Here is a 24,469-nt window from a genome sequence, read left to right on the forward strand (position 1 = left end):
AGTGTCAGTTCTAGTATCCTCATCAGTGCTCACTATCACTCAGAGCCGGCCCTAACCAATATGATGCCCTAGGCAAGATTTTGGCTAGTGCCCCCTAGCACCACTGCTGGTTCTGCCTCTGACCTTGCACTTCTTTCCCGGAACCATCACCCCTCAGCCATAGCAGTCCTTATTTTGGTGTTTGTACCCCCTATATTTTAAATAGGAACAGTTCGCACATTTGGCGCACAGCCCAAAAAGGAGTGTGTTTTTGCTGGCAAGGGGCATGGCCACACAATAGTAACCCAATTCCAAATACGCCACACAGTACTGCACTTTATTCACATTTGATCATGCGATAGTTTCCATAATTCATATTACATCCCACAGTAGTATCACTTTACCTTATAAACGTTACTCCTCACAGTAGAGCCCCTTATTCACATTACATCACACTGAATTGCTCCTTATTCACATTACACTACACCCTATTGCTCTTTATTCACATTAGACGACACAGTAGTGCCCTTTCTATACGCAACACCACATAGAAGAGCACCTTAAACACATAATTCCACACAGTAATGCCCCTAACACATATAAGACACATTATTAATGTCCTTCTAAACATAATGTGCTTACACATTATGACAACCTTTATTAATGCCCTTTTACACATTTTGTCCCTTACACATATGCCGCACATTATTAATGCCCTAATACACATAATGACACACATAGTGCCCCCTGCACATTTGCTGCACATTGTTAGTGCCCCTATACACATAATGACACATACAGTAGTACCCTGTTACACATACAGTATGCCACACATTATTAATGCCCTTAAACACATAATGACACACATAGTGCCCCTTATACATATGTTGCACATTATTAATGCATTTTTACATGACACACATAATGCTCCTTACACATATTCCGAACACTACTGCACAACCAACCCACTCACATGCACACAGCACACACACTGCCGCTAACACTGTGACCTCTGCTTGGATACAGATGTGTCCTCATAAATATTGCCTCAGTGCTAACGTTGGGCAAATTTTTTAATGAAAATGCATCTTGTTTGCATTGTTATGTGGCTAGGATGCACAAGCAGCTTCTGCTGATTAAAATTATATACAGCATGCCTTTATACTGTGTGAGACTGTGGCTGTATCTGCATATGAAATGCTACACACAGAATATAGGCATGCCGCATATCATTTTAATCAGCAGAAGCTGCTGATGCCCCTGGGCATATCAAATGCCCTAGGCAATTGCCTAGTTTGCCTATAGCTATGGCCGGCTCTGCTATCACTGCTCATTACATTGTGGTGTTCTGTATACTACAGTAACATAGTAATATAGTAACATATAGTAACATAGTTTTTGAGGTTGAATAGAGGCAAATTGCCCATCGTGTTCAACCTGTTTTAAGTTGTGATGATTCTACATACTTGCTGAATAATGTCTTATGACTAGTTAACTACTATAACTCATGTTACCCCCGGATTAACCATGTTGATATTTTAAGTATTATAACCTTGGATAGCTTTTTCATTCAGAAATGTATCCATTCCTTTTTTAAATCCAATTACAGAGTCCGCCATTACCACCTTCCCTGGCAGGGAATTCCACATCCTGATTGCCCTAACAGTGAAGATCATAGTATCTCACCTGGCAGGTAAGTAGGAGTTGGGCTAGAGCTGTGGAGGATTGCTGCTCGGGCACCCCCTGTCAAGTGAAGGAGATCCAACTGAGGCAGCACAAGGGAACTCTCGAAAGAAGAACAAGGCTAGAGGAAGATCTGAGACAAAGAAATCTGACTTTTACCAGAGCTGACCAGAGGAAAGCACAAACACAGTCCCCCACTACCACAAATAATGCAGTCGAGTTTCCCACATTTGGGGAAATCACAGGGGTCAGCATACCCAGAGTGCAATGAATGAACCTCACCCTGGGAGAACAATCTTCATGACCATGGTATCTCCTATGCAAAATAAGTATGATTTGGGATAGGGCTGGGGAGGGCCGCTGCTCAGGCACATCTCTGTCAAGTAAAGGAGATTCAACTGAGGCAACACAAGGGAACTCTCATCTGGGGACAACAACTGCAGGGAGAACACATATTTTCAGATGAACATGGGAGGGCAGAAGGCTGCCTAATACTGAAGCACCCCCAAACAACAAACCAAATGCAACTACTAGTGCAAGCATTCCTGGGGGAAGGCCTGCAGCAGATGGATTTGCATATGGTGATGTCATCCAAGCAGTGGGTCAAAGTTGGCTTCAACCCTCGTCTGCATATGAAAATAAAAATGGGGTGTGCAGGGCATGGCGGCCTTTTGCGGCGCTTGGATGACCCCTAGTTCGCATTAAACACCTCCACCTTCCTTCGGTGTGGGGCTCATGTTGGCTATGCCCCAGCCCCTGAAGCATTCAAGCTGATTTCTTGCAGCAGCTGGGCACTGTAACAGCTCCAGAGCTGCTCTGTAAAGCAAGTAAAAGGGTGTGGGCCCTGCAGCACTACCTGTAGTTTGCATTGTGCTTTGGAAGGCACAAAGTAAGCAGACGGGAGAAGTCAGGATAGTGCACAAGGGCATAGAAGGGAGCGGCTCAAGAAAAGAGAAGTGGAAACAGACAGCAAACTAGGCTGGAGAGAGACCTGAGACAAAGAGATCTGAATTATACGAGAGCCGACCAGAGGAAACACAAATTATGTAATCAAGTGTCCCACATTTGGGGAAATCGTAGGAGCAGCACACCCAGAGTGCATTGGGTGAGCCTTGCCCTGGGAGAAGCACCTTCCTGATCATAGTATCTCACCTGGCAGGTAAGTAGGAGTTGGGCTAGAGCTGGGGAGGGTCGCTGTTCGGGCACCCCCCTGTCAAGTGAAGGAGCTCCAACTGAGGCAGCACAAGGAAACTCTCGAAAAAAGAACAAGGCTAGAGGAAGATCTGAGACAAAGAAATCTGACTTTTACCAGAGCTGACCAGAGGAAAGCACAAACACAGTCCCCCACTACCACAAATAATGCAGTCGAGTTTCCCACATTTGGGGAAATCACAGGGGTCAGCATACCCAGAATGCAATGAATGAACCTCACCCTGGGAGAACAATCTTCATGACAATGGTATCTCCTATGCAAAATAAGTATGATTTGGGATAGGGCTGGGGAGGGCCGCTGCTCAGGCACATCTCTGTCAAGTAAAGGAGATTCAACTGAGGCAGCACAAGGGAACTCTCATCTGGGGACAACAACTGCAGGGAGAACACATATTTTCAGATGAACATGGGAGAGCAGAAGGCTGCCTAATACTGAAGCACCCCCAAACAACAAACCAAATGCAACAACTAGTACAAGCATTCCTGGGAAAAGGTCTGCAGAAGACGGATTTGCATACGGTGATGTCATCCAAGCAGTGGGCCAAAGTTGGCTGGAACCCTCATCTGCATATGAAAAGAGAAAAGGGGTATGCAGGGCATGGCGGCCTTTTGCGGCGCTTGGATGACCCTTAGTTCGCATTAAACACCTCCACCCTCCGTCGGTGTGGGGCTCATGTTGGCTATGCCCCAGCCCCTGAAGCATTCAAGCTGATTTCTTGCAGCAGCTGGGCACTGTAACAGCTCCAGAGCTGCTCTGAAAGGCAAGTAAAAGGGTGTGGGCCCTGCAGCACTACCTGTAGTATGCATTGTGCGTTGGAAGGCACAAAGTAAGCAGACAGGAGAAGTCAGGAGAGTGCACAAGGGCATAGAAGGCAGCGGCTCAAGAAAAGAGAAGTGGAAACAGACAGCAATCTAGGCTGGAGAGAGACCTGAGACAAAGAGATCTGAATTATACGAGAGCCGACCAGGGGAAACACAAATTATGCAGTCAAGTTTCCCACATTTGGGGAAATCGCAGGAGCAGCACACCCAGAGTGCAATGGGTGAGCCTTGCCCTGGGAGAAGCACCTTCATGATCATAGTATCTCACCTGGCAGGTATGTAGGAGTTGGGCTAGAGCTGGGGAGGGTCGCTGCTTGGGTACCCCCCTGTCAAGTGAAGGAGATCAAACTGAGGCAGCACAATGGAACTCTCGAAAGAAGAACAAGGCTAGAGGAAGATCTGAGACAAAGAAATCTGACTTTTACCAGAGCTGACCAGAGGAAAACACAAACACAGTCCCCCACTACCACAAATAATGCAGTTGAGTTTACCACATTTGGGGAAATCACAGGGGTCAGCATACCCAGAATGCAATGAATGAACCTCACCCTGGGAGAACAATCTTTATGACCATGGTATCTCCTATGCAAAATAAGTATGATTTGGGAAAGGGCTGGGGAGGGCCGCTGCTCAGGCACATCTCTGTCAAGTAAAGGAGATTCAACTGAGGCAGCACAAAGGAACTCTCATCTGGGGACAACAACTGCCGGGAGAACACATATTTTCAGATGAACATGGGAGGGCAGAAGGCTGCCTAATACTGAAGCACCCCCAAACAACAAACCAAATGCAACAACTAGTTCAAGCATTCCAGGGGGAAGGTCTGCAGAAGACGGATTTGCATACAGTGATGTCATCCAAGCAGTGGGCCAAAGTTGGCTGGAACCCTCATCTGCATATGAAAAGAGAAAAGGGGTATGCAGGGCAGGGCGGCCTTTTGCGGCGCTTGGATGACCCTTAGTTCGCATTAAACACCCCCACCCTCCTTCGGTGTGGGGCTCATGTTGGCCATGCCCCAGCCCCTGAAGCAATCAAGCTGATTTCTTTCAGCAGCTTGGCACTGTAACAGCTCCAGAGCTGCTCTGTAAGGCAAGTAAAAGGGTGTGGGCCCTGCAGCACTACCTGTAGTTTGCATTGTGCATCGGAAGGCACAAAGTAAGCAGACAGGAGGAGAAGTCAGGATAGTGCACAAGGGTGTAGAAGGGAGGGGCTCAAGAAAAAAGAAGTGGAAACAGACAGCAAACTAGGCTGGAGAGAGACCTGAGACAAAGAGATCTGAATTATATGAGAGCCGACTAGGGGAAACACAAATTATGCAGTCAAGTTTCCCACATTTGGGGAAATCGCAGGGGCAGCACACCCAGAGTGCAATGGGTGAGCCTTGCCCTGGGAGAAGCAACTTCATGATCATAGTATCTAACCTGGCAGGTAAGTAGGAGTTGGGCTAGAGCTGGGGAGGGTCGCTGCTCGGGCACCCCCCTGTCAAGTGAAGGAGATCCAACTGAGGCAGCACAAGGGAACTCTTGAAAGAAGAACAAGGCTAGAGGAAGATCTGAGACAAAGAAATCTGACTTTTACCAGAGCTGACCAGAGGAAAGCACAAACACAGTCCCCCACTACCACAAATAATGCAGTTGAGTTTCCCACATTTGGGGAAATCACAGAGGTCAGCATACCCAGAATGCAATGAATGAACCTAACCCTGGGAGAACAATCTTCATGACCATGTTATCTCCTATGCAAAATAAGTATGATTTGGGATAGGGCTGGGGAGGGCCGCTGCTCAGGCACATCTCTGTCAAGTAAAGGAGATTCAACTGAGGCAGCACAAGGGAACTCTCATCTGGGGACAACAACTGCAGGGAGAACACATATTTTCAGATGAACATGGGAGGGCAGAAGGCTGCCTAATACTGAAGCACCCCCAAACAACAAACCAAATGCAACAACTAGTGCAAGCATTCCTGGGGGAAGGCCTGCCGCAGATGGATTTGCATATGGTGATGTCATCCAAGCAGTGGGTCAAAGTTGGCTTCAACCCTCGTCTGCATATGAAAAGAGAAAAGGGGCATGCAGGGCATGGCGGCCTTTTGCGGCGCTTGGCTGACCCCTAGTTTGCATTAAACACCTCCACCCTCCGTCGGTGTGGGGCTCTTGTTGGCTATGCCCCAGCACCTGAAGCATTCAAGCTGATTTCTTGCTGCAGCTGGGCACTGTAACAGCTCCAGAGCTGCTCTGTAAGGCAAGGTAAAAGGGTGTGGGCCCTGCAGCACTACCTGTAGTTTGCATTGTGCGTTGGAAGGCACAAAGTAAGCAGACAGGAGAAGTCAGGAGAGTGCACAAGGGCATAGAAGGCAGCGGCTCAAGAAAAGAGAAGTGGAAACAGACAGCAAACTAGGCTGGAGAGAGACCTGAGACAAAGAGATCTGAATTACACCAGGTCCGTCATTATATTATATATACCTACAGTAGTTATATATATTTTTTTTTATATCATTAATTATCATCTCTATACTAGCAGACGCAGTACGGTAGTCCACGGCTGTGGCTATCTCTGTGTCGTCAGTGCTCATCCATAATTGTATACCTACCTACCTGTGGTGGAAGTTTTTTTCTATCTTCTTCATACTAGTAGTTTAGCAGTCTGCTGACAGTGTCCACCAGGTCCGTCATTATATTATATATACCTACAGTAGTTATATATATTTTTTTTTTATATCATTAATTATCATCTCTATACTAGCAGACGCAGTACGGTAGTCCACGGCTGTAGCTACCTCTGTGTCGTCAGTCACTCGTCATCCATAAGTATACTAGTATCCATCCATCTCCATTGTTTACCTGAGGTGCCTTTTAGTTGTGCCTATTAAAATATGGAGAACAAAAATGTTGAGGTTCCAAAAATAGGGAAAGATCAAGATCCACTTCCACCTCGTGCTGAAGCTGCTGCCACTAGTCATGGCCGAGACGATGAAATTCCATCAACGTCGTCTGCCAAGGCCGATGCCCAATGTCATAGTACAGAGCATGTAAAATCCAAAACACAAAAGATCAGTAAAAAAAGGACTCAAAAATCTAAATAAAAATCGTCGGAGGAGAAGCGTAAACTTGCCAATATGCCATTTACCACACGGAGTGGCAAGGAACGGCTGAGGCCCTGGCCTATGTTCATGGCTAGTGGTTCAGCTTCACATGAGGATGGAAGCACTCAGCCTCTCGCTAGAAAAATGAAAAGACTTAAGCTGGCAAAAGCACAGCAAAGAACTGTGCGTTCTTCAAAATCACAAATCCACAAGGAGAGTCCAATTGTGTCGGTTGCGATGCCTGACCTTCCCAACACTGGACGTGAAGAGCATGCACCTTCCACCATTTGCACGCCCCCTGCAAGTGCTGGAAGGAGCACCCGCAGTCCAGTTCCTGATAGTCAGATTGAAGATGTCAGTGTTGAAGTACACCAGGATGAGGAGGATATGGGTGTTGCTGGCGCTGGGGAGGAAATTGACAAGGAGGATTCTGATGGTGAGGTGGTTTGTTTAAGTCAGGCACCCGGCGAGACACCTGTTGTCCGTGGGAGGAATATGGCCATTGACATGCCTGGTGAAAATACCAAAAAAATCAGCTCTTCGGTGTGGAAGTATTTCAACAGAAATGCGGACAACAGGTGTCAAGCCGTGTGTTGCCTTTGTCAAGCTGTAATAAGTAGGGGTAAGGACGTTAACCACCTCGGAACATCCTCCCTTATACGTCACCTGCAGCGCATTCATCATAAGTCAGTGACAAGTTCAAAAACTTTGGGCGACAGCGGAAGCAGTCCACTGACCAGTAAATCCCTTCCTCTTGTAACCAAGCTCACGCAAACCACCCCACCAACTCCCTCAGTGTCAATTTCCTCCTTCCCCAGGAATGCCAATAGTCCTGCAGGCCATGTCACTGACAATTCTGACGAGTTCTCTCCTGCCTGGGATTCCTCCGATGCTGTCAGATTGTGTTTGGTCTGTGTCCCCGGAGGGGGCGCTAGTGGGTCAGTGGAGGTGGAAGGAAGGAAACGAGGAGGTTGAATAACGTTCCTGCGCATGAGCGCAATGGTATTTTTATTAGACAGATGTTATAACAGTTATTGCAGCAGAAATAATAATAACAGGTGGAAAAAAGTCAATCACTCAGTAATGGAACTGAAAGTCTATGGCAAATGAATGATAAGTGAAATTGAGAAATAATATCCAGGAATATAAATCAGAAGAACAAATGTCATATGGAATGGTTCTGGCTTGGAAACCAGTGCAGGGTTAAAACAGGAAACTAAGGCAGTGGATGAAATGGCAAACCTGAGCATAAGCAGGAGACTTACTCACAGTGCAGGTGATGGGCACTGGCAGCAGCAAGCTGTGTCACAGGTGGAGGAATGAACGCACCTGGAGTTAGTCTTCAACTGCAGGCTGAAGCACACAAGGTGGTGATTAGTGTGAAGCCTTATGCAGGTTGCAGGTATTGCTGAGCCTTGAAGTTCCACAGAAGATAGCAGAGTGACCAGGAGTATAACGTTCTTAGCAGAGAACCAGGAACTCAGGAGAGACAGGAACCGATCCTTTCGTGTAGGTCGCAGATAGACACAAAGTCCAGGATGCCTGTGAGCTGTAACTGTAGCCTCCTATATACCCCATGGTACGCAGGGATTGGATGAGTGCAGGAAAGGTGGGTGCGGCCACGCACCGGATTGGCCGCAGCATACAGGCTATTGCAGACTGTCATGGCGGCGCCCACGCCGCGGCCCAGCGGGGACGCGGCGCGCTACACGCCCGCTGCACCAGCAGTGCCCCCAGGATCCAGATGATACCCCATGGCAGGGGCATAGGTGACAGGTGACCGCAGGGAGCCAGGACGGAGTCCGCAGCGGCGGACGGAAGTCAGCCTGGTAAGTCGATTCCTGACAGTACCCCCTCCTTTAGGGGTGGACACCGAACACCCATGTGGTTTGGAGGGATGAGTGCTGTGGAAAACACGGACCAACCTAGGAGCATGGACATCAGAAGAGTTCACCCAGCTTCTCTCCTCTGGGCCATAACCGCACCAATCGACCAGGTACTGGAGACGTCCATACCGGCAACGGGAGTCCAGAATCTTGTTGATCTCAAATTCCACGCCCCGCTGAGTTCGGATCTTGGGACCTGCTGGAAGAGTATTCTGAAAGCGGTTTAGAACTAGAGGTCTGAGGAGAGAAATGTGAAAGGCGTTAGGTATACGTAGTGAAGATGGCAATTTCAACTTGTAAGCCACTGGGTTGATGACACTCTCAATAGGGTAAGGACCAATGAAGCGTGGTGCAAACTTCATGGAAGGAACCCTGAGACGAAGGTTGCGGGTGGATAACCAAACTCGATCCCCAGGTTTCAAATGGGGAACCGCACGTCTCTTGCGGTCGGCAAAGATCTTATATCGACTGGAGGCTTTTTTGAGGGAAACGTGAATCTTTTTCCAAATGACTGAAAACTGAGTTAGGGCAGAAGTGGCAGCCGGAACATCCATGTGAGGGAGCTCTTGGAATTCAGGTACACGGGGATGTTGCCCATAAACTGCAAAGAATGGTGTCGTGTCAGTGGCAGTATGATATCGGAAGTTATGGGCAAACTCGGCCCACGGGAGCAGATTAAACCAATCATCCTGGGAAGATGACACATATAACCTTAGGAAAGTCTCAAGTTCTTGATTGACTCTCTCTGTCTGCCCATTCGTCTGAGGATGGTATGATGACGAGAACTTTAATTTTACCTGCATGGCAGAACAGAGGGCCCTCCAAAACCTCGCTACAAACTGTACCCCCCGATCAGATATTATTTCAGAGGGTAAACCATGTAAGCGGAAAATCTCCTGTATGAAGATTTGGGCAAGTTTTGGGGCAGAAGGGAGACCCTGGAGAGGAACGAAATGAGCCATCTTGGTGAATCTGTCCACTACAACCCAAATGGTATTATGTCCCTGAGAAGATGGAAGGTCAGTGATAAAATCCATGGACAGATGAGACCAAGGACGACTAGGGACAGACAAGGGTTGTAACTGACCTGCTGGCGACTGACGAGGAGTCTTGTGCTGCACACACTTAGGACAGGATGCCACGAAATCCTGGATGTCCATTTTCATCTTTGGCCACCAATATGATGCGGAAAGGAACTTGAATGTCTTCAGGACACCAGGATGACCAGTGAACTTGGACTGATGGGCCCAAGATAGCAACTTGGGACGGAGCTCTGAGGAAACAAAAGTCTTACCAGGAGGAGGAGCTGGGGAGACTTGAGAGGCAGCGAAAACCACGGGACTCAGGATGGAATGTGGCACAGAGTCAGATGTTCCTTCTTCAGATTCCATGGATCGGGATAATGCATCGGCTTTCACATTCTGTGAACCTGGGCGGAAATGAAGCTTGAAATTAAAACGTGAGAAAAACATAGCCCACCTGGACTGGCGAGGGTTAAGGCACTGGGCTGCTTTTAAGTAAAGCAAGTTCTTATGATCCGTGAAGATGTTAAACGGATGTTTGGCCCCTTCTAGGAGATATCTCCATTCCTCGAGAGCCAGCTTGATTGCCAGTAACTCTTGATCTCCCACGGAGTAGTTAGCTTCTGCAGGAAGAAACTTGCGAGAATAGAATCCACACGGGTGGACTTTCCCATCAGATCCCTTCTGGGAGAGAACAGCACCAACCCCAACTGTAGAGGCGTCTACCTCCAACTCGAATGGTCTGTCGACATCTGGCTGTGACAGCACTGGAGCAGACATAAAGGCTAGCTTGATTTTCCGGAAGGCTGCCAAGGCTTCTTCTGACCAGTTGGAATGATCTGCCCCTTTCCGAGTCAGGTTGGTAATTGGAGCGATGAGAGTGGAGAATCCTCGAATAAATTTTCTATAGTAGTTAGCGAAACCCAGGAACCGCTGGATAGCTTTGAGGGAAGTTGGAATGGACCAGTTGGCAATGGCTTCCAATTTCGTCGGGTCCATCTGAAGATCCGATCCGGAGATTATATAACCCAGGAAGGGTATAGAGGGAACTTCAAAGGTGCATTTAGATAGTTTCCCATAGAGACGGTTCTCACGAAGACGTCGGAGAACTTCACAGACTTGTAGGCGATGAGATGGAAGGTCTTGAGAAAAGATAAGAATATCATCTAAGTAGACAACGAGGTATTTATACAGCACATCTCGAAAAATTTCATTCACAAAGTGTTGGAATACCGCTGGAGCATTACTCAACCCAAATGGCATTACCAGGTATTCATAATGGCCATCTCGAGTGTTGAAAGCTGTTTTCCACTCGTCACCACTCCGGATTCTGATGAGATTATAGGCACCGCGGAGATCTAACTTGGTGAAGATGCGGGCCCCCTTAACTCTATCAAAAAGTTCGGTAATGAGTGGCAAAGGATAACTATTCTTGATGGTAATGTCATTGAGACCCCGATAGTCAATGCATGGACGCAGTCCTCCATCCTTCTTTTTGACAAAGAAGAAACCTGCACCAGCGGGTGATGATGATGGACGGATGAATCCTTTCTGGAGATTCTCTCTGATGTAGTTACTCATCGCCTCTGTTTCAGGAACAGACAAAGGGTAGGTGCGCCCCCTAGGTGGCTTCTTGCCAGGAAGGAGATCGATGGGACAATCCCATTCCCTATGGGGCGGCAGAATATCAGCAGCCTTTTCACAGAAGACGTCTGCGAAGTCTTGATAAACTGCTGGAAGATCTAGCTGTGACTTTACTTCGGTTGATTTAAAGGGACACACTTGGGCTAGGCAGGTTTGGTGACACTGTGAACCCCATGAGGTAAGCTGCAACGTTGTCCAGTTGAACTGTGGGTTATGTAGCTGGAGCCAAGGCATGCCCAAGACAATCTCCTGGGTAGCCTGAGGGATGACCAGGAACTTGATCAGTTCTGAGTGAAGAAATCCAACTCCCAGAACCACTGGGGTAGTTTGATGTGAAATGTTCCCCTTAGAGATTCTACTACCATCCACAGCAGTAATGTATACAGGACAGGAAAGTTCACAGGTAGACAGACGAAATTTATTTACAGCAGCCTGGGTAATAAAATTTCCTGCAGCACCGCAGTCCACTAATGCTGATGCAGACTGGAGCCCAACGGAAGTTTCTAGCGTCACTGGAAGAATGAGGTCTTGTTGAGAAGGAGCTTGACTGAGAGATCCTAACTTGACTCCTCCCTTACAAGTCAGGATCTGGCGTTTCCCGAACGCATCGTGCAGGAGTTAATTTGATGGCCCGCAGCAGCACAGTACAGGCAGAGCCTCTCCCGTATTCTTCTTGCCCGCTCTTCAGGAGATAGGCGGGACCTATTAATCTGCATAGGCTCGTCAGAAGAGGGAGACTGGAGCTGTACAGGAGGTATGAACCCTGGTCTGCGAGACTCACTCCGAGCGCGTTCATTATTGCGTTCGCGGATGCGAGAGTCCAGCTTAATACATAGGGAGATCAAATCAGGCAGTTGAACAGGAATGTCACGGGTTGTCAGTTCGTCCTTGATCCGCTCCGAGAGTCCGTGCCAGAAGGCTGCTACCAGAGCTTGGTTGTTCCACTGGACCTCTGCAGCCAACGTCTGGAACTGGATGACATATTGTCCCATGCTTCGGTTACCTTGACGAAGTTGGATCAGGTCTGCCGAAGCTGATGTTGCACGACCAGGCTCGTCAAAGATCCGTCTAAAAGTTGACACGAAGTCTGAGTAGTTGTTGATCAGAGGGTCAGCACGTTCCCATAGCGGAGACACCCAACTCAGAGCGGAACCAGAGAGCAAGGAAATGATGTAGGCAACCTTGGACCTTGGTGTGGGAAAGTTATGTGGCAATAACTCAAATTGTATTTCACACTGATTGAGAAAGCCACGGCATAGTTTAGGACTGCCATCATATTTGCTCGGCACGGGCAGGTGCAGGCGTGACACTGGAGATGATGCAGCCGACGTAGAAGAATTCATAGCACTGGCAGGTGCTGGAGTAACTGGAACAGTAGGTGAAAGTACACTGGGCAGGGATTGCTGCAGTGTATCCAATCGGGAGGACATCCCTTGTAGAAAGTGAAGCATCTGCTGCTGCGCAACCTCTTGACCATCCAGACGGGAGACCAGATCTTGCAAGGCCTCTGACCCCACACTCCGTCCACCATCCGAGTCCATCGATCCTGGACTTACTGTCAGATTGTGTTTGGTCTGTGTCCCCGGAGGGGGCGCTAGTGGGTCAGTGGAGGTGGAAGGAAGGAAACGAGGAGGTTGAATAACGTTCCTGCGCATGAGCGCAATGGTATTTTTATTAGACAGATGTTATAACAGTTATTGCAGCAGAAATAATAATAACAGGTGGAAAAAAGTCAATCACTCAGTAATGGAACTGAAAGTCTATGGCAAATGAATGATAAGTGAAATTGAGAAATAATATCCAGGAATATAAATCAGAAGAACAAATGTCATATGGAATGGTTCTGGCTTGGAAACCAGTGCAGGGTTAAAACAGGAAACTAAGGCAGTGGATGAAATGGCAAACCTGAGCATAAGCAGGAGACTTACTCACAGTGCAGGTGATGGGCACTGGCAGCAGCAAGCTGTGTCACAGGTGGAGGAATGAACGCACCTGGAGTTAGTCTTCAACTGCAGGCTGAAGCACACAAGGTGGTGATTAGTGTGAAGCCTTATGCAGGTTGCAGGTATTGCTGAGCCTTGAAGTTCCACAGAAGATAGCAGAGTGACCAGGAGTATAACGTTCTTAGCAGAGAACTAGGAACTCAGGAGAGACAGGAACCGATCCTTTCGTGTAGGTCGCAGATAGACACAAAGTCCAGGATGCCTGTGAGCTGTAACTGTAGCCTCCTATATACCCCATGGTACGCAGGGATTGGATGAGTGCAGGAAAGGTGGGTGCGGCCACGCACCGGATTGGCCGCAGCATACAGGCTATTGCAGACTGTCATGGCGGCGCCCACGCCGCGGCCCAGCGGGGACGCGGCGCGCTACACGCCCGCTGCACCAGCAGTGCCCCCAGGATCCAGATGATACCCCATGGCAGGGGCATAGGTGACAGGTGACCGCAGGGAGCCAGGACGGAGTCCGCAGCGGCGGACGGAAGTCAGCCTGGTAAGTCGATTCCTGACAGATGCATCCTTGAGTGTAACGCCTACTGCTGCTGGCGCTGCTGTTGTTGCTGCTGGGAGTCGATGGTCATCCCAGAGGGGAAGTCGTAAGACCACTTTTACTACTTCCACCAAGCAATTGACTGTCCAACAGTCTTTTGCAAGGAAGATGAAATATCACAGCAGTCATCCTGCTGCAAAGCGGATAACTGAGGCCTTGGCATCCTGGGCAGTGAGAAACGTGGTTCCGGTATCCATCATTACTTCAGAGCCAACTATAGACTTGATTGAGGTACTGTGTCCCCGGTACCAAATACCATCTAGGTTCCATTTCTCTAGGCAGGCGATACCGAAAATGTACACAGACCTCAGAAAAAGACTCACCAGTGTCCTAAAAAATGCAGTTGTACCCAATGTCCACTTAACCACGGACATGTGGACAAGTGGAGCAGGGCAGACTCAGGACTATATGACTGTGACAGCCCACTGGGTAGATGTATTGACTCCCGCCGCAAGAACAGCAGCGGCGGCACCAGTAGCAGCATCTCGCAAACGCCAACTCTTTCCTAGGCAGGCTACGCTTTGTATCACCGCTTTCCAGAATACGCACACAGCTGAAAACCTCTTACGGCAACTAAGGAAGATCATCACAGAATGGCTTACCCCAATTGGACTCTCCTGTGGATTTGTGGCATCGGACAACGCCAGCAATATTGTGCGTGCATTATATCTGGGCAAATTCCAGCACGTCCCATGTTTTGCACATACCTTGAATTTGGTGGTGCAGAATTATTTAAAAAACGACAGGGGCGTGCAAGAGATGCTGTCGGTGGCCACAAGAATTGCGGGACACTTTCGGCGTACAGGCACCACGTACAGAAGACTGGAGCAACACCAAAAACGCCTGAACCTGCCCTGCCATCATCTGAAGCAAGAAGTGGTAACGAGGTGGAATTCAACCCTCTATATGCTTCAGAGGATGGAGGAGCAGCAAAAGGCCATTCAAGCCTATACATCTGACCACGATATAGGAGGTGGAATGCACCTGTCTAAAGCGCAGTGGAGAATGATTTCAACGTTGTGCAAGGTTCTGCAACCTTTTGAACTTGCCACACGTGAAGTCAGTTCAGACACTGCCAGCCTGAGTCAGGTCATTCCCGTCATCAGGCTTTTGCAGAAGAAGCTGGAGACATTGAAGGAGGAGCTAAGACAGAGCGATTCCGATAGGCATGTGGGACTTGTGGATGGAGCCCTTCATTCGCTTAACCAGGATTCACGGGTGGTCAATCTGTTGAAATCAGAGCACTACATTTTGGCCACCGTGCTCGATCCTAGATTTAAAACCTACGTTGTATCTCTCTTTCCGGCAGACACAAGTCTGCAGGGGTTCAAAGACCTGCTGGTGAGAAAATTATCAAGTCAAGCGGAACTTGATCGGTCAACAGCTCCTCCTTCACATTCTCCCGCAATTGGGGGTGCGAGGAAAAGGCTCAGAATTCCGAGCCCACCCGCTGGCGGTGATGCAGGGCAGTCTGGAGCGACTGCTGATGCTGACATCTGGTCCGGACTGAAGGACCTGCCAACGATTACGGACATGTCGTCTACTGTCACTGCATATGATTCTCTCACCATTGAAAGAATGGTGGAGGATTATATGAGTGACCGCATCCAAGTAGGCACGTCAGACAGTCCGTACGTATACTGGCAGGAAAAAGAGGCAATTTGGAGGCCCTTGCACAAACTGGCTTTATTCTACCTAAGTTGCCCTCCCACAAGTGTGTACTCCGAAAGAGTGTTTAGTGCCGCCGCTCACCTTGTCAGCAATCGGCGTACGAGGTTACTTCCAGAAAATGTGGAGAAGATGATGTTCATTAAAATGAATTATAATCAATTTCTCCGTGGAGACATTGACCAGCAGCAATTGCCTCCACAAAGTATACAGGGAGCTGAGATGGTGGATTCCAGTGGGGACGAATTGATAATCTGTGAGGAGGGGGATGTACACGGTGATGAATCGGAGGATGATGAGGTGGACATCTTGCCTCTATAGAGCCAGTTTGTGCAAGGAGAGATTAATTGCTTCTTTTTTGGTGGGGGTCCAAACCAACCCGTCATTTCAGTCACAGTCGTGTGGCAGACCCTGTCACTGAAATGATGGGTTGGTTAAAGTGTGCATGTCCTGTTTATACAACATAAGGGTGGGTGGGAGGGCCCAAGGCAATTCCACCTTGCACCTCTTTTTTCTTTTATTTTTCTTTGCGTCATGTGCTGTTTGGGGAGTGTTTTTTGGAAGGGCCATCCTGCGTGACACTGCAGTGCCACTCCTAGATGGGCCAGGTGTTTGTGTCGGCCACTTGGGTCGCTGAGCTTAGTCACACAGCTACCTCATTGCGCCTCTTTTTTTCTTTGCGTCATGTGCTGTTTGGGGAGTGTTTTTTGGAAGGGCCATCCTGCGTGACACTGCAGTGACACTCCTAGATGGGCCAGGTGTTTGTGTCGTCCACTTGGGTCGCTGAGCTTAGTCACACAGCTACCTCATTGCGCCTCTTTTTTTCTTTGCGTCATGTGCTGTTTGGGGAGTGTTTTTTGGAAGGGCCATCCTGCGTGACACTGCAGTGCCACTCCTAGATGGGCCAGGTGTTTGTGTCGGCCACTTGGGTCGCTGAGCTTAGTCACACAGCTACCTCATTGCGCCTCTTTTTTTCTTTGCGTCATGTGCTGTTTGGGGAGTGTTTTTTGGAAGGGCCATCATGCGTGACACTGCAGTGCCACTCCTAGATGGGCCAGGTGTTTGTGTCGGCCACTTGGGTCACTGAGCTTAGTCATCCAGCGACCTCGGTGCAAATTTTAGGACTAAAAATAATATTGTGAGGTGTGAGGTGTTAAGAATAGACTGAAAATGAGTGGAAATTATGGTTATTGAGGTTAATAATACTTTGGGATCAAAATGACTCCCAAATTCTATGATTTGAGCTGTTTTTTAGGGTTTTTTGAAAAAAACACCCGAATCCAAAACACACCCGAATCCGACAAAAAAAATTCGGTGAGGTTTAGCCAAAACGCGTTCGAACCCAAAACACGGCCGCGGAACCGAACCCAAAACCAAAACACAAAACCCGAAAAATTTCCGGTGCACATCTCTAGTGGCCATGCCATGTCACTGTGCAGGAGCCAGCACCGCTCACACACTAGTCCCCGGTGCAGCCCCCAACCCCCGGGACACCCGGAGCAACAAAATGTAGATTCAGGCCACCAGGCCACGCCCCTACCTATGAAACCATGCCTCCTTTTTACCATTGCGCTGCTTATCTGCGCGCACTGCATTACAATCTCCCTCGCCACCTCTCTGGGTGTCACCAGTGATAGTGACACCTCTGCCATGCTTGTAGCAGCTGGTCCTAAGATCTACGCCTCAAGCCCTGAGTGTTTGCCCTTGTGACTTGTTGATCATCATAGCAAAGCAGATGCTTACAGAAAACTGCAGGGGCTTAGATTGAAAATAAAAAAAATTGATGGGTATAAGGTAGAGAGGAGCGGGTTCGGTTCTCCGAGAACCGAATTCCCCACGAACTCCACGTGGTTTACACTGGTACGAGGCAGGCTCGGTTGTTCCCGCCTGACTCGGAAAACCTGAACAAGGGAAAATGTCATCATCCCGCTGTCGGATTCTCGCGAGATTCGGATTTCATATAAAGAGCTGCGCATTGCCGCCATTTTTACTCGTGCATTGAAGAGAGAGCGGAGAGGACGTGGCTATGTTCTCTCAGTGGAAATCTCAATATCAGTGCTCAGTATCAGTGGATACTTATTGCTGCTCAGTAATACTAGTAGTGTGTCTCTCCTGCTCAGTGTCAGTTCTCAGTAGTATCCTCATCAGTGCTCAGTATCACTGCTCATTGTCTTGTGCTGCATTGTTGTGCTCAGCATACTACAGTACATTACTAATAGTCCAGTGCTGCATCTTGCTGCTCAGTGTCAGTTCTAGTATCCTCATCAGTGCTCACTATCACTGCTCATTGCATTGTGGTGTTCTGTATACTACAGTAACATAGTAATATAGTAACATATAGTAACATAGTTTTTGAGGTTGAATAGAGGCAAATTGCCCATCGTGTTCAACCTGTTTTAAGTTGTGATGATTCTACATACTTGCTGAATAATGTTTTATGACTAGTTAGCTACTACAACTCATGTTACCCCCGGATTAACCATGTTGATATTTTAAGTATTATAACCTTGGATAGCTTTTTCATTCAGAAATGTATCCATTCCTTTTTTAAATCCAATTACAGAGTCCGCCATTACCACCTTCCCTGGCAGGGAATTCCACATCCTGATTGCCCTAACAGTGAAGATCATAGTATCTCTCCTGGCAGGTAAGTAGGAGTTGGGCCAGAGCTGTGGAGGATTGCTGCTCGGGCACCCCCTGTCAAGTGAAGGAGATCCAACTGAGGCAGCACAAGGGAACTCTCGAAAGAAGAACAAGGCTAGAGGAAGATCTGAGACAAAGAAATCTGACTTTTACCAGAGCTGACCAGAGGAAAGCACAAACACAGTCCCCCACTACCACAAATAATGCAGTCGAGTTTCCCACATTTGGGGAAATCACAGGGGTCAGCATACCCAGAATGCAATGAATGAACCTCACCCTGGGAGAACAATCTTCATGACCATGGTATCGCCTATGCAAAATAAGTATGATTTGGGATAGGGCTGGGGAGGGCCGCTGCTCAGGCACATCTCTGTCAAGTAAAGGAGATTCAACTGAGGCAGCACAAGGGAACTCTCATCTGGAGACAACAACTGCAGGGAGAACACATATTTTCAGATGAACATGGGAGGGCAGAAGGCTGCCTAATACTGAAGCACCCCCAAACAACAAACCAAATGCAACAACTAGTACAAGCATTCCTGGGGGAAGTTCTGCAGAAGATGGATTTGCATACGGTGATGTCATCCAAGCAGTGGGCCAAAGTTGGCTGGAACCCTCATCTGCATATGAAAAGAGAAAAGGGGTGTGCAGGGCATGGCGGCCTTTTGCGGCGCTTGGATGACCCTTAGTTCGCATTAAACACCCAAACCCTCCTTCGGTGTGGGGCTCATGTTGACAATGCCCCAGCCCCTGAAGCATTCAAGCTGATTTCTTACAGCAGCTTGGCACTGTAACAGCTCCAGAGCTGCTCTGTAAGGCAAGTAAAAGGGTGTGTAGTTTGCATTGTGCATTGGAAGGCACAAAGTAAGCAGACAGGAGGAGAAGTCAGGATAGTGCACAAGGGTATAAAAGGGAGGGGCTCAAGAAAAAAGAAGTGGAAACAGACAGCAAACTAGGCTGGAGAGAGACCTGAGACAAAGAGATCTGAATTATACGAGAGCCGACCAGGGGAAACACAAATTATGCAGTCAAGTTTCCCACATTTGGGGAAATCGCAGGGGCAGCACACCCAGAGTGCAATGGGTGAGCCTTGCCCTGGGAGAAGCACCTTCATGATCATAGTATCTCACCTGGCAGGTAAGTAGGAGTTGGGCTTGAGCTGGGGAGGGTCGCTGCTCGGGCACCCCCCTGTCAAGTGAAGGAGATCCAACTGAGGCAGCACAAGGGAACTCTTGAAAGAAGAACAAGGCTAGAGGAAGATCTGAAACAAAGAAATCTGACTTTTACCAGAGCTGACCAGAGGAAAACACAAACACAGTCCCCCACTACCACAAATAATGCAGTCGAGTTACCCACATTTGGGGAAATCACAGGGGTCAGCATACCCAGAATGCAATGAATGAACCTCACCCTGGGAGAATAATCTTCATGACCATGGTATCTCCTATGCAAAATAAGTATGATTTGGGATAGGGCTGGGGAGGGCCGCTGCTCAGGCACATCTCTGTCAAGTAAAGGAGATTCAACTGAGGCAGCACAAGGGAACTCCAGCATCCTCTACAGACTAAGAGAAAAGGATTTACCGGTAGGTATTAAAATCCTATTTTCTCATACGACCTAGAGGATGCTGGGGTCACATTAAGAACCATGGGGTTATACCAAAGCTCTTGAACGGGTGGAAGAGTGCGTACGACTCTGCAGCACCGAATGACCCAACTTGAGGTTATCATCGGCAAGGATGCAGTGGCGTTAATGTTTCCTGGTGTCAACCTGTATTATTTCAGTAGATATTGAAATGAGGATGCATCTTGCTGCCTTTCCAATGAAGCAAGTTTAATTTAGTAATAGGTGAAAAACCATCCCTACAAAGATGTTAATCAGATACTTGGCTTTGTGGACACTTTTCAGAGAACAAATTTGTTAGCATAAAAATAAAGCCAGAAAATGAAGAGCTGTTTAATCACTCAATTGGATTTTTTTGCCAGCATATTTCTTTTTCTCTGCAAACCACTGCTAAATTGTGCTTCCTAGCTATTTTTATAAAATCACTGAATCAAATCTAACTCTGATTACATCAGAGAAGGCCAGGTACCCTACACCATAACAGGGGTTTTTGAAATTTTGACTTGTCTACTTAAAGATCACCAAAATCTGATAACAAGGTCAATTACATCCCTGGGTGGGATTGAACCACCAACCCTTTGGTTAATAACCAATCACACTAACCAATTGCGCCACAGAGACACTTTGCAAAAGTCCATACTGACAAAGGCTAATAAGCATTCATCTAGAACGTTTCCTAGAAAAACTTTAAAAAGTCAATAATCTGGAGAGTTTTTGTAAGATGTTTCTTCCATCAACCAACGAAGAAACACATTGTTACTTTCCCATGATGAGTGAGTGCTTCAAGATCTCTTGCACTTACATGTGCAGCAGAGTACTGTAATGAAAGCATGCTGGGTTCATAACCCAGAGGTAGGCAGATTGAAACTATCCTCTGCTATATGCATTTTTTTTTTGTTAATTAAAGTAATCCAAAACTGGGATTGATTTTTTTTCTCTTTTATTTTTACTTAAAGTACAATAACTTTTACCATTTTAATATGTTTTAATAGTATATTGACAGTATTGTTTTCTTTCAAAAATCCACTTAATTTTCTTTACCCGATTATTAAAATGGTAATTGACAAAAACAAACTACATTGTCACCAGAAGAGCAATACAAAATGTACAAGTGATATATTAAAATCATCTTTCCAGCTTGAATTTCAATGATGCATTGGGGCAACGATTTTGTGAGAAACATCTTCACCCTTAAATAAAGATTTTCTTAATTCCTTACCTGTGTGCTAATTAGATATCACCTTGTTTTCACATTAAACAGACTTCCACATGAGAAAGCAGCAAGGATGCAGTGGCGTTAATGTTTCCTGGTGTCAACCTGTATTATTTCAGTAGATATTGAAATGAGGATGCATCTTGCTGCCTTTCCAATGAAGCAAGTTTAATTTAGTAATAGGTGAAAAACCATCCCTACAAAGATGTTAATCCGATACTTGGCTTTGTGGACACTTTTCAGAGAACAAATTTGTTAGCAAAAAAATAAAGCCAGAAAATGAAGAGCTGTTTAATCACTCAATTGGATTTTTCTGCCAGCATATTTCATTTTCTCTGCAACCCACTGCTAAATTGTGCTTCCTAGCTGTTTTTTGATAAAATCACTTAATCAAATCTAACTCTGATTACATCAGAGTAGGCCAGGTACCCTACACCATAAGAGGGGGTTTGAAATTTTGACTTGTCTACTTAAAGATCACCAAAATCTGATGACAAGGTCAATAACATCCCTGGGGGGATTGAACCACCAACCCTTTGGTTAATAACCAAACACACTAACCGATTGCACCACAGAGACACTTTGCAAAAGTACATACTGACAAAGGCTAATAAGCATTCATCTAGAACGTTTCCTAGAAAACTTTAAAAAGTCAATAATCTGGAGAGATTTTGTAAGATGTTTCTTCCATCAACCAATGAAGAAACGCATTGGTACTTTCCCATGATGAGTGAGTGCTTCAGGATCTCTTGCACTTACATGTGCAGCAGAGTACTGCAATGGAAGCATGCTGGGCCCATAACCCAGAGGTAGGCAGATTGAAACTATCCTCTGCTATATGCATTTTTTTTTGTTAATTAAAGTAATCCAAAACTGGGATTGATATTTTTGCTCTTTTATTTTTACTTAAAGTACAATAACTTTTACCATTTTAATTTGTTTTAATAGTATATTGACAGTATTGTTTTCTTTCAAAAATCCACTTAATTTTCTTTACCCTATTATTAAAATGGTAATTGACAAAAACAAACTACATTGTCACCAGAAGAGCAATACAAAATGTACAAGTGATATATTAAAATCATCTTTCCAGCTTGAATTTCAATGATGCATTGGGGCAACGATTTTGTGAGAAACATCTTCACCCTTAAATAAAGATTTTCTTAATTCCTTACCTGTGTGCTAATTAGATATCACCTTGTTTTCACATTAAACAGACTTCCACATGAGAAAGCAGCAAGGATGCAGTGGCGTTAATGTTTCCTGGTGTCAACCTGTATTATTTCAGTAGATATTGAAATGAGGATGCATCTTGCTGCCTTTCCAATGAAGCAAGTTTAATTTAGTAATAGGTGAAAAACCATCCCTACAAAGATGTTAATCCGATACTTGGCTTTGTGGACACTTTTCAGAGAACAAATTTGTTAGCATAAAAATAAAGCCAGAAAATGAAGAGCTGTTTAATCACTCAATTGGATTTTTCTGCCAGCATATTTCATTTTCTCTGCAACCCACTGCTAAATTGTGCTTCCTAGCTGTTTTTTGATAAAATCACTTAATCAAATCTAACTCTGATTACATCAGAGTAGGCCAGGTACCCTACACCATAAGAGGGGGTTTGAAATTTTGACTTGTCTACTTAAAGATCACCAAAATCTGATGACAAGGTCAATAACATCCCTGGGTGGGATTGAACCACCAACCCTTTGGTTAATAACCAAACACACTAAACGATTGCACCACAGAGACACTTTGCAAAAGTACATACTGACAAAGGCTAATAAGCATTCATCTAGAACGTTTCCTAGAAAACTTTAAAAAGTCAATAATCTGGAGAGATTTTGTAAGATGTTTCTTCCATCAACCAATGAAGAAACGCATTGGTACTTTCCCATGATGAGTGAGTGCTTCAGGATCTCTTGCACTTACATGTGCAGCAGAGTACTGCAATGGAAGCATGCTGGGCCCATAACCCAGAGGTAGGCAGATTGAAACTATCCTCTGCTATATGCATTTTTTTTTGTTAATTAAAGTAATCCAAAACTGGGATTGATATTTTTGCTCTTTTATTTTTACTTAAAGTACAATAACTTTTACCATTTTAATTTGTTTTAATAGTATATTGACAGTATTGTTTTCTTTCAAAAATCCACTTAATTTTCTTTACCCTATTATTAAAATGGTAATTGACAAAAACAAACTACATTGTCACCAGAAGAGCAATACAAAATGTACAAGTGATATATTAAAATCATCTTTCCAGCTTGAATTTCAATGATGCATTGGGGCAACGATTTTGTGAGAAACATCTTCACCCTTAAATAAAGATTTTCTTAATTCCTTACCTGTGTGCTAATTAGATATCACCTTGTTTTCACATTAAACAGACTTCCACATGAGAAAGCAGCAAGGATGCAGTGGCGTTAATGTTTCCTGGTGTCAACCTGTATTATTTCAGTAGATATTGAAATGAGGATGCATCTTGCTGCCTTTCCAATGAAGCAAGTTTAATTTAGTAATAGGTGAAAAACCATCCCTACAAAGATGTTAATCAGATACTTGGCTTTGTGGACACTTTTCAGAGAACAAATTTTTTAGCATAAAAATAAAGCCAGAAAATGAAGAGCTGTTTAATCACTCAATTGGATTTTTTTGCCAACATATTTCTTTTTCTCTGCAAACCACTGCTAAATTGTGCTTCCTAGCTGTTTTTATAAAATCACTGAATCAAATCTAACTCTGATTACATCAGAGAAGGCCAGGTACCCTACACCATAACAGGGGTTTTTGAAATTTTGACTTGTCTACTTAAAGATCACCAAAATCTGATAACAAGGTCAATTACGTCCCTGGGTGGGATTGAACCACCAACCTTTTGGTTAATAGCCGTACACACTAACTGATTGCGCCACAGCGACACTTTGCAAAAGTACATACTGACAAAGGCTAATAAGCATTCATCTAGAACGTTTCCTAGAAAAACATTAAATAGTCAATAATCTGGAGAGTTTTTGTAAGATGTTTCTTCCATCAACCAATGAAGAAACACATTGGTACTTTCCCATGATGAGTGAGTGCTTCAGGATCTCTTGCAATTACATGTGCAGCAGAGTACTGTAATGGAAGCTCGCTGGGTCCATAACCCAGAGGTAGGCAGATTGAAACTATCCTCTGCTATATGCATTTTTTTTTGTTAATTAAAGTAAACCAAAACTGGGATTGATATTTTTGCTCTTTTATTTTTACTTAAAGTACAATAACTTTTACCATTTTAATTTGTTTTAATAGTATATTGACAGTATTGTTTTCTTTCAAAAATCCACTTAATTTTCTTTACCCGATTATTAAAATGGTAATTGACAAAAACAAACTACATTGTCACCAGAAGAGCAATACAAAATGTACAAGTGATATATTAAAATCATCTTTCCAGCTTGGATTT

The 24,469-nt window shown here is 45.7% G+C and overlaps 9 non-coding genes and 1 pseudogene across 9 annotated transcripts; all 10 read right to left on the reverse strand.

The window, feature by feature from the left end:
* Window positions 1-1,831: 1,831 nt before the first annotated feature.
* On the reverse strand, window positions 1,832-1,995 carry LOC134996115 (U1 spliceosomal RNA). The gene has a single exon (XR_010198822.1). It is a non-coding gene; the product is annotated as a U1 spliceosomal RNA (small nuclear RNA).
* Window positions 1,996-2,666: 671 nt separating this feature from the next.
* On the reverse strand, window positions 2,667-2,829 carry LOC134995901 (U1 spliceosomal RNA). Its single transcript, XR_010198623.1, has one exon. It is a non-coding gene; the product is annotated as a U1 spliceosomal RNA (small nuclear RNA).
* Window positions 2,830-2,981: 152 nt separating this feature from the next.
* On the reverse strand, window positions 2,982-3,145 carry LOC134996170 (U1 spliceosomal RNA). Its single transcript, XR_010198877.1, has one exon. It is a non-coding gene; the product is annotated as a U1 spliceosomal RNA (small nuclear RNA).
* A 671-nt stretch (window positions 3,146-3,816) lies between these two features.
* On the reverse strand, window positions 3,817-3,979 carry LOC134996477 (U1 spliceosomal RNA). Its single transcript, XR_010199168.1, has one exon. It is a non-coding gene; the product is annotated as a U1 spliceosomal RNA (small nuclear RNA).
* Window positions 3,980-4,131: 152 nt separating this feature from the next.
* Window positions 4,132-4,295, reverse strand: LOC134996167 (U1 spliceosomal RNA). The gene has a single exon (XR_010198874.1). It is a non-coding gene; the product is annotated as a U1 spliceosomal RNA (small nuclear RNA).
* A 702-nt stretch (window positions 4,296-4,997) lies between these two features.
* Window positions 4,998-5,132, reverse strand: LOC134996597 (U1 spliceosomal RNA; annotated as a pseudogene).
* A 152-nt stretch (window positions 5,133-5,284) lies between these two features.
* LOC134996237 (U1 spliceosomal RNA) lies at window positions 5,285-5,448 on the reverse strand. The gene has a single exon (XR_010198942.1). It is a non-coding gene; the product is annotated as a U1 spliceosomal RNA (small nuclear RNA).
* Window positions 5,449-18,354: 12,906 nt separating this feature from the next.
* LOC134996196 (U1 spliceosomal RNA) lies at window positions 18,355-18,518 on the reverse strand. Its single transcript, XR_010198901.1, has one exon. It is a non-coding gene; the product is annotated as a U1 spliceosomal RNA (small nuclear RNA).
* Window positions 18,519-19,173: 655 nt separating this feature from the next.
* LOC134996378 (U1 spliceosomal RNA) lies at window positions 19,174-19,336 on the reverse strand. The gene has a single exon (XR_010199078.1). It is a non-coding gene; the product is annotated as a U1 spliceosomal RNA (small nuclear RNA).
* A 152-nt stretch (window positions 19,337-19,488) lies between these two features.
* On the reverse strand, window positions 19,489-19,652 carry LOC134996269 (U1 spliceosomal RNA). Its single transcript, XR_010198972.1, has one exon. It is a non-coding gene; the product is annotated as a U1 spliceosomal RNA (small nuclear RNA).
* Window positions 19,653-24,469: the final 4,817 nt, after the last annotated feature.

The sequence above is a fragment of the Pseudophryne corroboree genome, unplaced genomic scaffold (genome assembly GCF_028390025.1).
Source record: "Pseudophryne corroboree isolate aPseCor3 unplaced genomic scaffold, aPseCor3.hap2 scaffold_142, whole genome shotgun sequence".
Taxonomy (NCBI): Eukaryota; Metazoa; Chordata; class Amphibia; order Anura; family Myobatrachidae; genus Pseudophryne; species Pseudophryne corroboree.